Below are 11203 nucleotides of genomic sequence, written 5' to 3' on the forward strand. Positions count from 1 at the left end.
ATGATGATAAACAAAGTTGAGTAAGGTAAGCTAGCTCTACCAATCAAATCGAATTTTACAGAAATTTGGATAAGAACCGTCCATCTACTGCACGCAGTCAGGATCACAGATTCGACGGATAAATGGATCTAAAGTTACACCCATGACATGACATGTCTCTGTCAGACAAAACTCCAATTCAGTTTTTAATCTTTTTTCTTTCACCACATCGATGATCCAGAATGTTTTTGACTGGGTAGCTAGCTAGTTGGGCGCTGCTGGTCGCAACTTGAATTAGGCAGGTAGAGTTTAGCTTCAGAGGAGTGGGAGACAGCGGCAAAGTTTGGGGAAAAAAGCTGAAGACTTTTGCATGCCTCAGCTGCAACATGGAGCCATGGAGACGAGTAGTGGACACTATAGGAAGATACGGTCGTAGTCATCGTCGTCGTTGTCGTCTCGTGGTGCATGGCAGCTGTATGATTTTGACACCTTTTGAGTTTTGATTTGACGCCGGCCGGCCTTTTATACTAAACTAGTGGAGATACACGTGCCGTGTTTAAAAAATAATTATTATATTTAAAAATATCACATGTTTAAAGAATAATTATATTTAAAAATAATTGGGTTGCATCAAGACTACTAAAAATTTGTGATCGTCGTTGAGACTGGATCATGATTCGAGCAGGCGATCAAGGCAGAAAGAACATTACCTGTACATCGATGCATTCAATCCTAACGTTGCTGCACTCGCCACGTCCGTTGGCGTGTCTGGCCTAATCGCCTAGGGGGAGGGCTCAAACAGAACGAGGCATTGGGCAACTGGGCCGATCGCGTCCGGGCTAGAAAATTCTTTCCTAATAATTTGGGGGCAAATGAGCCACTTTCCTTCACCACTAATTTATCCTAAATCCCTCACATTGTATTCTTGTAAGTTAAGATCACTAAACCAAACTATAGATAATATTTGATATATAGCACACTGAAACATACAATCAACTTTCTTTGGCGTTAAAGCAGCTTATTGAAAAAGAATATACTTCACACGAGACATAGACCACCTACTCCTGAGAATAATAGAAACCAGATCCAACTATCCAAGACGACCAAGGATTTCTCTAATACATGGCCATGAGTCTCGTCGAGATTAAGGCTGGGCAAACAGAGTAGTGAGTCCTGTCCAGATTATGGCTGGACAAACAGAGTTGTGATTTAAAAATAGCTGATGCATACAGGTCACTCGACATGCAATGAATAGTTCACTACTGTTCATTGAAATAAATAGGAAATAACCTATTGTCCAGAACAGAGATAAACAAAGTAGCTTGCATGCCATATATGACTGTTAATCTTAACAGAACTATGTAGCAGTTACTGAACTGTAGTTAAATGCATCATCTGAAGATGTTGCAGGTGATTCCTTAGCAGTTCACCATACCACGTTTACAGCTTCAGCTTCCGCATTGAGGTCTCTTGACTTTTTTTCCTTACTGAATGATGTGAAGTCATTTAGCTTTCAGAAAGACAAAAGCCTAAAACTCTACAAGCAGCAAAGATGCGAGTTAGAAACCTAAAACCAGAAGTTTCTCGTGCCTTTTATTTGATGATTGCTGGATAGGTGAATCCAAATGATAATTATGAAACAAGAAGAAGAAGAAGATCAATTACCCACCTGCTCAACCATTTGCTAGTAGAATGAACATGGATTTTGGTTACAACAAGTTGCATAAATGAAGAGCAAATAACAAAGCAGTGGTGTGGGCTAATTTTGTTGAGAACAAGCTGCCTACTACAAATATGGTAATGTACTAATTTCATTTCAAGGGAATCGGTACCTAAAGAGTCCTTAATCTGCTAAACAATTTATGTTTAGCACCATTTAGTACACTAAAGAAAATTTACAGATTAAATCTTAGTTGATCAAATCACCATAACTTGCACATGGAGAATGGAAAATCTATTGTTGAAAACTTGAAAACCATTAACATTACCCGTGCTTATCTAGGTCCCTGAAACTTGATGTATCTTCCGGGTTGAAACAGGGATAAGTTTTTGTGGATTCCTCTGGATCTCTAATAAGGACAATATTCTGCGGAACATAATCGAAATTTGAAAATGGTCTCCATATCGTAACGTGCAACATAAAATGTGCCGACAACAAAACAAGTGCAACTGCACATCTCGTAACATTGAGACATTAAGCTTCCTACCTGAATTTGATAAGGCACCATCCACACATGGTAGAATTTTCATCAGCTACTCCTTTGACAATCCAAGCTTTTTAGCCTAGAACATGTCATCATAGAGTGGTAGTGCAGGCCCCACGATCTCTGCTCATGTGTGGCAAGTAGCTGAAATTTAGAGCATAATATCATAGTTGGGTGAAGCACATGCATGATACAATTCTAGACAGAGAACAATTGGTCCTACTCAGCCATTATGAGCAATATAGCATATACAAGTTAATGCTATCCAGAGGAAGATAACAATAAAACAGTAACTAAATGCTTCTGTTTATAATTGCTGAAAACGGGACATTGCACTGACTATTGTTGCCAACACTACGATACTCAATGTTACAAGACTACAACTCTCATAGCTTTTTTCAGGAAAAATGATGAGATCTGATAGCTAAGATTACTACTGGTTCACATATGAAATGGTTTTTTAATTCTTATTTACGACCATATATGAGAAATCCATCGATCAATAACTAAGATGCATAGCTTCAGGATTTCTAGAAACATATTAAATGGAAAGATGTTAACAGAAGGTTTTATCCCACAGAGTCTACTCTGGTAGCATGGTTATTACCTTTACACCCAGAGGATTCGAAATACCATGAACGAATTCGACATGAACACCATCCAGCTGCCTAGTCCTCTCACCAACCCAAAGCATGTGTGCAGAACAGTTATAGTACATGCCAGTAATGGAGTCCTCCCTAGTCAGTGCTTGCTCATATGGTAAATGAAGGCACTCATGGGAAGTCCATAACTCAGCTGTGGTCATGATGGGGTGTTGAGGAGTCAAACTAGCAGCAGCCATAAACCCAATGGAATCCTGAACCCTCTATGAAAACTCCCCAGATAACTGCTAGCACAAGAGCTGTGAAAAGGGTCAGTTGACATCCATAACAGTCGGCTAAACAAACTACTCTGTTATATTTGTTGTTTTGCACACTGGATTTTTCTGCCTGAAGCAAGCCAATAACACATGAAATTTTCATTGAGAAAACAAAAGTGAAAAGAGTAGCATAAAATTAATTGCAGAAGGCATAGTCACTCGATGACACTGGCTAAGTACTGTCTCCTTGTTTGCTGTGCCTCAATAAATCGAGATTCCACTGGGTGACTCTTTGAAGATCTGCGAACCCTCCATGAGCAAATCCTCTGGAAGATTTAGGGTGCTTGTGGACTGGCTGTAGGCCTGAATCAACCTTTCAGGACCTGTGGTACATGCGATTTTTCATCAACAGCGTCACCGTTGATGATATCCCCTCTGTAGGAGGGAAGTGTTACCCCATCTCTAGTCTCAGTTGGATTCGATCTTGGCTTTGCAAATTGATCAGCCATCCTTCCAACCTGGAATACATCATCAACACCTTATATAAGCCACTCGAGAGTAGCTCTTCTTATATAAACTATACTCGATAATCTGCAAGCTCAAATAACAAGCTAGTGTCGCATTTTGCTCATGCAGAATGATAAATCACGAAGGGACAAAATTAAAATGTTTTAATGGTGGCCCTTTTTCTTTTTCTTTTTCCAAACAAAACAGAAGAGCAGGTTAAGAAATTGAAATACATTATTGCTGTCAGAACATCCTGAATGCATTTTCCCATTTGTAAATTTCGACACCAGTGATGCTAAACAAATGTGATGATAATAAAAGTCAGACACTTATCTTTGATCTTATGATAACCTGAGTCCTCTTTCGGCACATTGAACAAATATTCAATAGCTTGCTTCAACATATTTTCAGCTTTATTTCGCTTATAGAAGGCAAAAATGAACCCTCGAGATCATTAAACCCAGCAGGCAATTCCCTTAATCGAGTCCCAGAAACACCATCCCCATGCAGTTTTTGGCGACTCACAAGCAGAGAGCAAAAAAAAAATCAAGCCAAGCGATAGAAGGGCACCCAACCCGGTCGTAGAAACTACGCGGCGGGCATGAGCACCCACCCCCGATCCCCCATCACCCGGATCGAACCCAGCCTACGACCGGAGCAGCGAGCACGCGATGGTACCTTCTGGAGGCGATCGAACGTGATCTCGTCCCGCCGCCGCGACCACATCCCCGATCCCGATGCGGACAGCACCCCCGGCATCGCGTCGACCCCCTCACCGCCGTGTTCAACTCAGCAAGGTCCTCCCGCCCGCTCCGTGGCGCATCCAATTCCCGCTGCCGAAGACAACGACTCCGCCTGCGGCCCTCAGAGGATGCGGCGGCGGCGGGGTGCCCCGAGCTGCGGCCCGGGTCGGATCGACCACGGCGGTGGCGCGGCGACAGCCAAGAGGGCTTCAGGCTAATCCTGTCAACCACCTGGTCTTATACGTGGATCATGATGAGGTATTTTGTGAGAGGGATGGATAGATTAATTTTGGTGAAGATTATATCTAATTTTTTCATCTTTTATAGTATAGACAAACAATGACATTATTGTCAGCGCAAAAACCAAAGCTCCTTTTGTCAACGGGCAGTTTAACAAACAGTGCAGCTAACTAGCTGTATGCAATGAGGTATTTTGTGAGAGGGATGGATAGATTAATTTTGGTGAAGATTATATCTAATTTTTTCATCTTTTATAGTATAGACAAACAATGACATTATTGTCAGCGCAAAAACCAAAGCTCCTTTTGTCAACGGGCAGTTTAACAAACAGTGCAGCTAACTAGCTGTATGCACGAAAGCAAAATGTGGTTCTGCTCAAGTTTCATCCAACCAATAGCATGGTAAAGCAAATAGTATCTTGGTAAAATAGGTTACAAGAGACGCGCACTCGTGCCCACGAGGGATCGAACCCACGACCTCTGCGTAGCTACTCTGACCACTCCACCCACATCACCCTTGTGTTTTACTCTGATATTCGTGGGTGTTATTTTATAGTCAGCCGGTATTAAAATGAGTATTTGAGGCCCTAAATGAATTCAAATAAAAAAGTTGAAAACTACAAAATTTCATAACTTTTCAAGATCTACAACTTTGGTGTTAGCAGTTTCTCCATCTGAGGTCATTTAAAAAATTTGAATTTTAAATTTTAGAAATTCAAACGCAATTTTGGGAGTCTAAATGATTTCAAAAAAAAAGTTGTATACTACAGAGTTTTATAACTTTTCGAGATGTATAACTTTGCTACCGGTGGTTTCTCCATCCGAGTTGGTTTGAAAAAATCAAAAAAATCAATTTCAAATTATTTTTACAGGCGCTATGTTAAGAAAACCGTCACTAAAAATCATGAATTTGTAGTGGTGGTTTTCTTTTACCTGTTGTTTTCTTAAGAAAATTGCCAGCAAAAATCATGAATTTTTAGTTGGGGGCTTGGCTGGTCGTCTGTTGGCGAGGTATTGGAAGAAGGGGATGTTCGTGAGTATGCCAGGGAGGAGGCCAAGGCTGCTACTGCGAAGGTGTTGTTTTTGATTTGCTGTTTGTTCGAATTTAGGGCGTGTTTGGCGCCTATCTTCTTTTTGATGCGAGGTGTTTTGTTTTGGTTGCAGGCTGCTGAGGCCTCGAGTCGTGCCACTGCTTTGTCCACGCCCTCTGCTTCGGCGGCGCCCGTGGGTAGCGGTTCTACTGCTGCCACCGCTACTGGCGAGAGTGTTGTTGCCGTCGTGGAGGGTGTCGCTCACCAAGAGGAGGCCACCGCGCTGACCCCTGGGGCGCGGGATGACGGCGACCGTGACGAGGTGCCTTCGTCGAGCAGGCAGGGGCCGTTAACCGATGAGCAAGTGTGAGAGGAGGGAAATTTTCTCTTAGTTGAACTGTTAGGCTGGTGGCCGAGTTCATTTCGCATGTGCACTTTTGGTACCGAGTTGATCGGTTTGAACAGAGTTTTAAGTTGGGTGAATCATGTAATGAATGTTAAAACCTTGCCTTTGTCGCGCAGGTGCCTTCGGGGCCTGCGGGCGAGGTCCTAGATGTGGTTCCGGTTATGATGAATTATCAAGACATCTTTATTTCGGGCGAAAGCTGAGCGCATGCGAAGTTTAAGTTTCCTTTTTTGACCTTCGATCAGTTTTGGTGGGCTCGGGTTAAGAAATATGATTTGAAAAACCAGGCTTCGATGAGGTTTTGGGAGTGTGCGGAATTGAGCGATCGTCAGTTGATGAGGGTGGTGTTCGGACCCTCGAGTCGATGATGGTGATGTGGAGGACGAGGTTGCTGTGAACTATGTTTTGGGGGTTGGCGGCGGGGTTGTAAATGACGAGGGTGAGCTTGCCGTTCCGAAGTTGGAGCCTGTTGAGCTGGACGCGAGGGATCGGCGTGTTGTCTACAGGCGGAGCGTGCTCGGAGGTGCTCTTCCCTTGGTTAGGGCGAGTCCGGTGCTGTGGGGGCAGCTTTGCGTGGTTAGCGAGGGGGTCGAGGTTGAGGGGTTGAATGCAGGGGTGGCTGGGGAGGAGTTGTCTCGATGGTCCCCTTGGGGGCCGAGGGTCCCGCCTCGAATGTCGGCAGTGCTGGTTTGGACGTTGAGGTTGTTGGCGTTGAGGAGTTTGTGGAGGAGGTGGCCGGGGCTCTTGTTGATGATGCTCTGGGCGAGTTTGTCGGGGATGTAGTGGTGCTGATTGTTGGAGTTCGAGGTTCTGCATGTGTGGTTGACTGTTTTGAATCCCGCCGCGGTTGCCTATTGTGCTTCTTGGTATTCCTTGCCCTTGGCGAAGAAAGAGCATTGCTTGGTATAGAGTGTCCCTTCTCTGGGTCACAGTAGTGGCAATATGGCTCTGGGGGTTCTCTTTGCCTTCTGTTGCTGTTCCATGATCCTGTCCTGTGGTCTCTGGGGCCTGTGCGTCTCTTTGTTGTTGCGAAGGTCTTGCCTCGCTTTGCTGTGGGTGTACGGTGTCGATGGCGCCCACTGGGACGGGCTCGGTTCGAGGGTAGGGCTCGCGCCGTTGCTGGCGCAGCTATTGTACTTGCGAGGGTTGTGGTCGAAATGCTTCAGTTTTGGCTCGATGGTCAGTGTCCGCTGTCGTATATTTTTCCATGATCTCGTGGAGCTCAGAGATGGTTCTTGGTGACCTTCTTGATAGCTTAGAGTGGCATGGGCCTGGGCGGATGCCGGTGATCGCGGCGATGATGACTGATTCGTCTGAGAGACCCGGGGTTCGGGCTCGCATTTGGATGAACCTTCACCACCAGTCCCTGAGCGGCTCATTGGGTGCTTGTCGGGAGTTGAAGATTTCTATCGGGTTAGCCGTGGTGGTGCTGACGCCTTTGAAGTTTGTGCACACCTTGTGACGGAGGTCGGCCCAGGAGCAGATGGAGCCGGGTAGTAGGTTGCTGTACCAGGAATGGGCTATGCCCCTCGCAACGATGACAAATGACTTGGCCATGGTGGCCTCGTCTCCCCCTGCTGCCGCCACAGCTGCTTCGTAGCTCATCACGAATTGGCGAGGGTCAGACTCCCCGTCGTAGCGGGGTAGATGTTGCAGGCTGAACGAGGGTGGCCAACTTGTGGTTTGGAGGAATTCTGCGAGGGGGGATTTTGGGTCGTAGGCGAGAGCGCGGACTTGTTGTCTGGGTTGGTGTTGGTGCTCTACCTGGTTCGCTCCCGCATTGGGGTAGACTTGGTTGATGCGCGGGTAAGCTTGTGCGAGGAGTGGGTGGGGCAAGGGCGCTTGCGGCGGAGGGTTGTGCTGCGCTTGCGGCGGGGGGTCGAATGGTTCGGCTGGCGGTTAGCTGGCGAGGATTTCGTCAAGCATTTGGAGTTGCTCCCTTGCCTCGTCTGCCTTCGCCCTTAGGATCCTGAGCCTCTTCTGACGTTGGATGGCCTCGAGCTGTCTTCACCGTTGCTCGATCCGGCCGTGGATGTGCTCTATGGCTTCGAGGCCTCATGTCTCTTCGTCGTCGTCGTCGTCGGTCATTCCTCCGCTCCTTGTGCCCGAGGTGCGGGGGTGGTTGATGTTGGTTGATGGGGTCTTGCACCGTGGATCCGTGGACGTCGCCGGTCGAAGGGGCGGGCGGTAGGCGGGTGCTGGCCGCGGCTCCGACTGCGGGCGCGGCGTCCGGGGGAGGTTGAGCGTCCGCCGAACCCCTGACCGCGGGCGCGGTGTGCTCTTGGGGTTGCTCCCGTGTTCGCCTTGTATTGGTCGTGGCTATTCGAAGGTTATGTTCGATCCCCACGGACGGCGCCAACTGTGGGGTCGTACTCCTGCCTCCCTGCGCTCTGGGTAACGGTGAGCGGAGAGGCGAGGGTACCCCCGCAGAAATAAAACAAAGGGAAGCAGCGAGGCCCGAGGGGGAGGAGCGCCCGGAGTGGGGCTTCGCGGGGCCGAGGGGGGAAACGACACACCAGAGTCAACATCAATAAATGGCAATAAAATCAGGTGTCCATTCTCTTCCGTGCACAACATCCCTACCCAGGTATTTATAGGGAATACCAAAGGGCGGGGGACTTTTTTACATCAGGGCTACAAATGGCAACACAATGACAAGTGGCCCAGCTAGGGGCAAAACCGTACAAACACACTGTTCCTCCAACCACTCCTCTTAGGGTTTCCGCGCCGCCGCCAGGCCCTTCGGAGGTGCGCGCGACTTCTGGAGGGAAGCAGTCTCCTGCGAGGGTGGCGCCTCGGGCATACCCTCACGTCGGTGATACCCTGAGACAATATTCACAGAGAGCTGATGAAAGTTAGAGCTCGCAGAGGGCGGTCAGGGGCTTACCTCCTAGCGAGTCCGTCTGTGTTGATTTTGCGAGGGTCGCTTTCCCGATGAACACTCGCGATCGGGGCTCGCGAAAGCCTCGCGGTCACGGCTCGCCAAGGTAGCCTCAGCGGTGTTGACTTGTAAGTATGTCGTAGAAAAGGAGGGGGTTCATTCTAGGGTCGGACGCAAGGTTTTAAATAGCCGGCTATAGCTTCCGCTATAGACCGCTATAGCTTTTAGAAAGGGCGGCCGCTATGGCATTTAGCCCGCTAAAGCCGGCTACAGCCCGCTAAATTCTGGATATAGCCCGCTAAATGCCGTAACGGCAGTTCTACCGCTAAATGTCTTAGCCGGCGATTTAAAACCTCAGACGAGGGTACCTCCCCTCAACAAATCGCGACCATCAGGAGAAATCGTTTCTCTACTTAGTGTTAGGATCTAATAACTGAGGATCTACATCGTCGTCTTTCAATCGCCTGCACGGCAGCCGGCATCGGCACCATGCTTTACTTGTATTTCTAGGCGAGGCCCTAGGTGGAGGCTCGTTCCAAAAGAAATAGCTCCTTAGGTTTTAGGGCGTGCTTGGATTCCTTGCTGGCCTTCATCTTTCCAAGCCAGGCAAGAATTTAGAACAGTTGATGCATTTAGATCTTTTGCCCACTGCCTCGTTGCCTATGAAAGCAAGGATTTTGCTTGCTAGCTTGGGTAAGCTAAATTAGCTTTCCTGCCCTCTTAAGGTTAGCTTTGCTCGACGAGGTAAGGCGAACAAGCTAGACAAGGGATCAAAATAGACCCTAGAATTTTTTTATACTCTCTCTTTATTTACACTATATATATAGGAAGACGTATGTTCGTGCACTTTAGCAACCAACGCATTTGCAAATATTTACTGTTTTGTGCAACTGTGAAGGTAGCAGAAGACATCAAGGATATCAGAGCTGTAGTCAAGCAGCTAGAAGCTCTCATGAAGGAACGCCAAACTGCTATGGCCAAGCTCAAGGTTGAATTGGAGTTCCTCCGTTCCGAACGAGAAGGGGAAAGGTGTACGTAGCTGAGACGATTCGATTCCGAAACTGTTAGTTTGCTCGCTGACTGTGTGTGTGTGTGTGATCAGCTATCATTAGGGAGTCACTCGAGGTTGACTAAGACATGATGTTTCAACTGAAGTGGTTTCCACAATTTACTGCTTTGACGTGTAATAATGTGTTGCCGTGTACATGCTGATTACGTATTATTTTCGTTTCAACGGTTATGTGTGTGACAGAATCGAATCACACAAACAGATACTCCCTCTGTCTCGTATTAACTGTCATTATGGCATAACATTTGAGGGTCTGCATTCATGCCTTCTGCCGTGCATCTCGAACCCCCTCCCCCTCTGTCCCTGTTCATACAAACAAAGTTGTACCTCCTCAGAAGCTAAAATGACATAGATAAATAGACGGAGCGAGTACGCAATACGCACGTGAAGTCCTGGAGTAGAAGTAGATGGATTATCCTGCATATCAATATAGAACTCCTCTGTTTCAAAAATAATATCATTCTCACTTTTTGAGAAGTTGTAAACATTCTTAACTTTGACCAAATATATAAAAAAAACTACTAATATTTATTTATGGTTATATAAAATTTAAATAATTCAAAAATAGCCATCATAATATAGTGTATGATTTAAGAAAATATTGTGATTGGTTTCATTTTTTATAGACCTAAAATAAATTTTTGTAAATGTAGCGAAAATGGCCTCTCATGCCATATTTCAATATAATGTTTTGGCGATTGATGACACAGACAACACTTGGACTAATATGATTGTTAAGATGACCATTATCAGGCTTTTTGGTTCAAGTGACGACAAAGAGAAGATAGGCATAGCTAGACCCGGTTAGCGGACGGGGGTCGAGGGGGAGCCGCCCCTCGCGGGTCTCAGGGGCAGCGCCCTGAAACCTCTTCGGTCCAAGGGACAAGAATTGAAGAGACCGTGAAGAAATCAAGTCAAAACGAATAAGACAGAGACAATTTGCTATCACCAGTTAAACCGACATTAGGCAAATTGTACTCATCGGTGCAATGGGACCAGAAAGCTGAGACTAGGATTTTGCACCGGATGAACCGACGATGCCTGAAGACAACTCATTGGTGCAATGACTTGAAGTGAAGACTGACCCAGAGGCACCAGTTAAACCGACGATAAAGAAAAAGTGAGCGTCGGTGCAGTTGTCCAGAGACTCCATTTTTTGGGGGGTTTCTGAGCTTGCACTCACCGGTTAAACCGATGTTGGTTTTGAGAGCGTCGGTCGATTGATCAAGTAGCCGTTGGAGCAGTAACGACTAAGTTGCTGGGAAAATACACTCACCGGTTAAAC

The 11203-nt window shown here is 46.6% G+C and overlaps 1 long non-coding RNA gene across 1 annotated transcript; it reads right to left on the reverse strand.

The window, feature by feature from the left end:
- Window positions 1-1192: 1192 nt before the first annotated feature.
- On the reverse strand, window positions 1193-4525 carry LOC120658817. Its single transcript, XR_005668855.1, has 5 exons — window positions 4228-4525; window positions 2791-3560; window positions 2187-2327; window positions 1968-2065; window positions 1193-1516 (listed from the first exon to the last, which is right to left on the reverse strand). It is a non-coding gene; the product is annotated as an uncharacterized LOC120658817 (long non-coding RNA).
- Between the last annotated feature and the right edge of the window lie 6678 nt (window positions 4526-11203).

The sequence above is a fragment of the Panicum virgatum genome, chromosome 2N (genome assembly GCF_016808335.1).
Source record: "Panicum virgatum strain AP13 chromosome 2N, P.virgatum_v5, whole genome shotgun sequence".
NCBI classification, from domain to species: Eukaryota; Viridiplantae; Streptophyta; class Magnoliopsida; order Poales; family Poaceae; genus Panicum; species Panicum virgatum.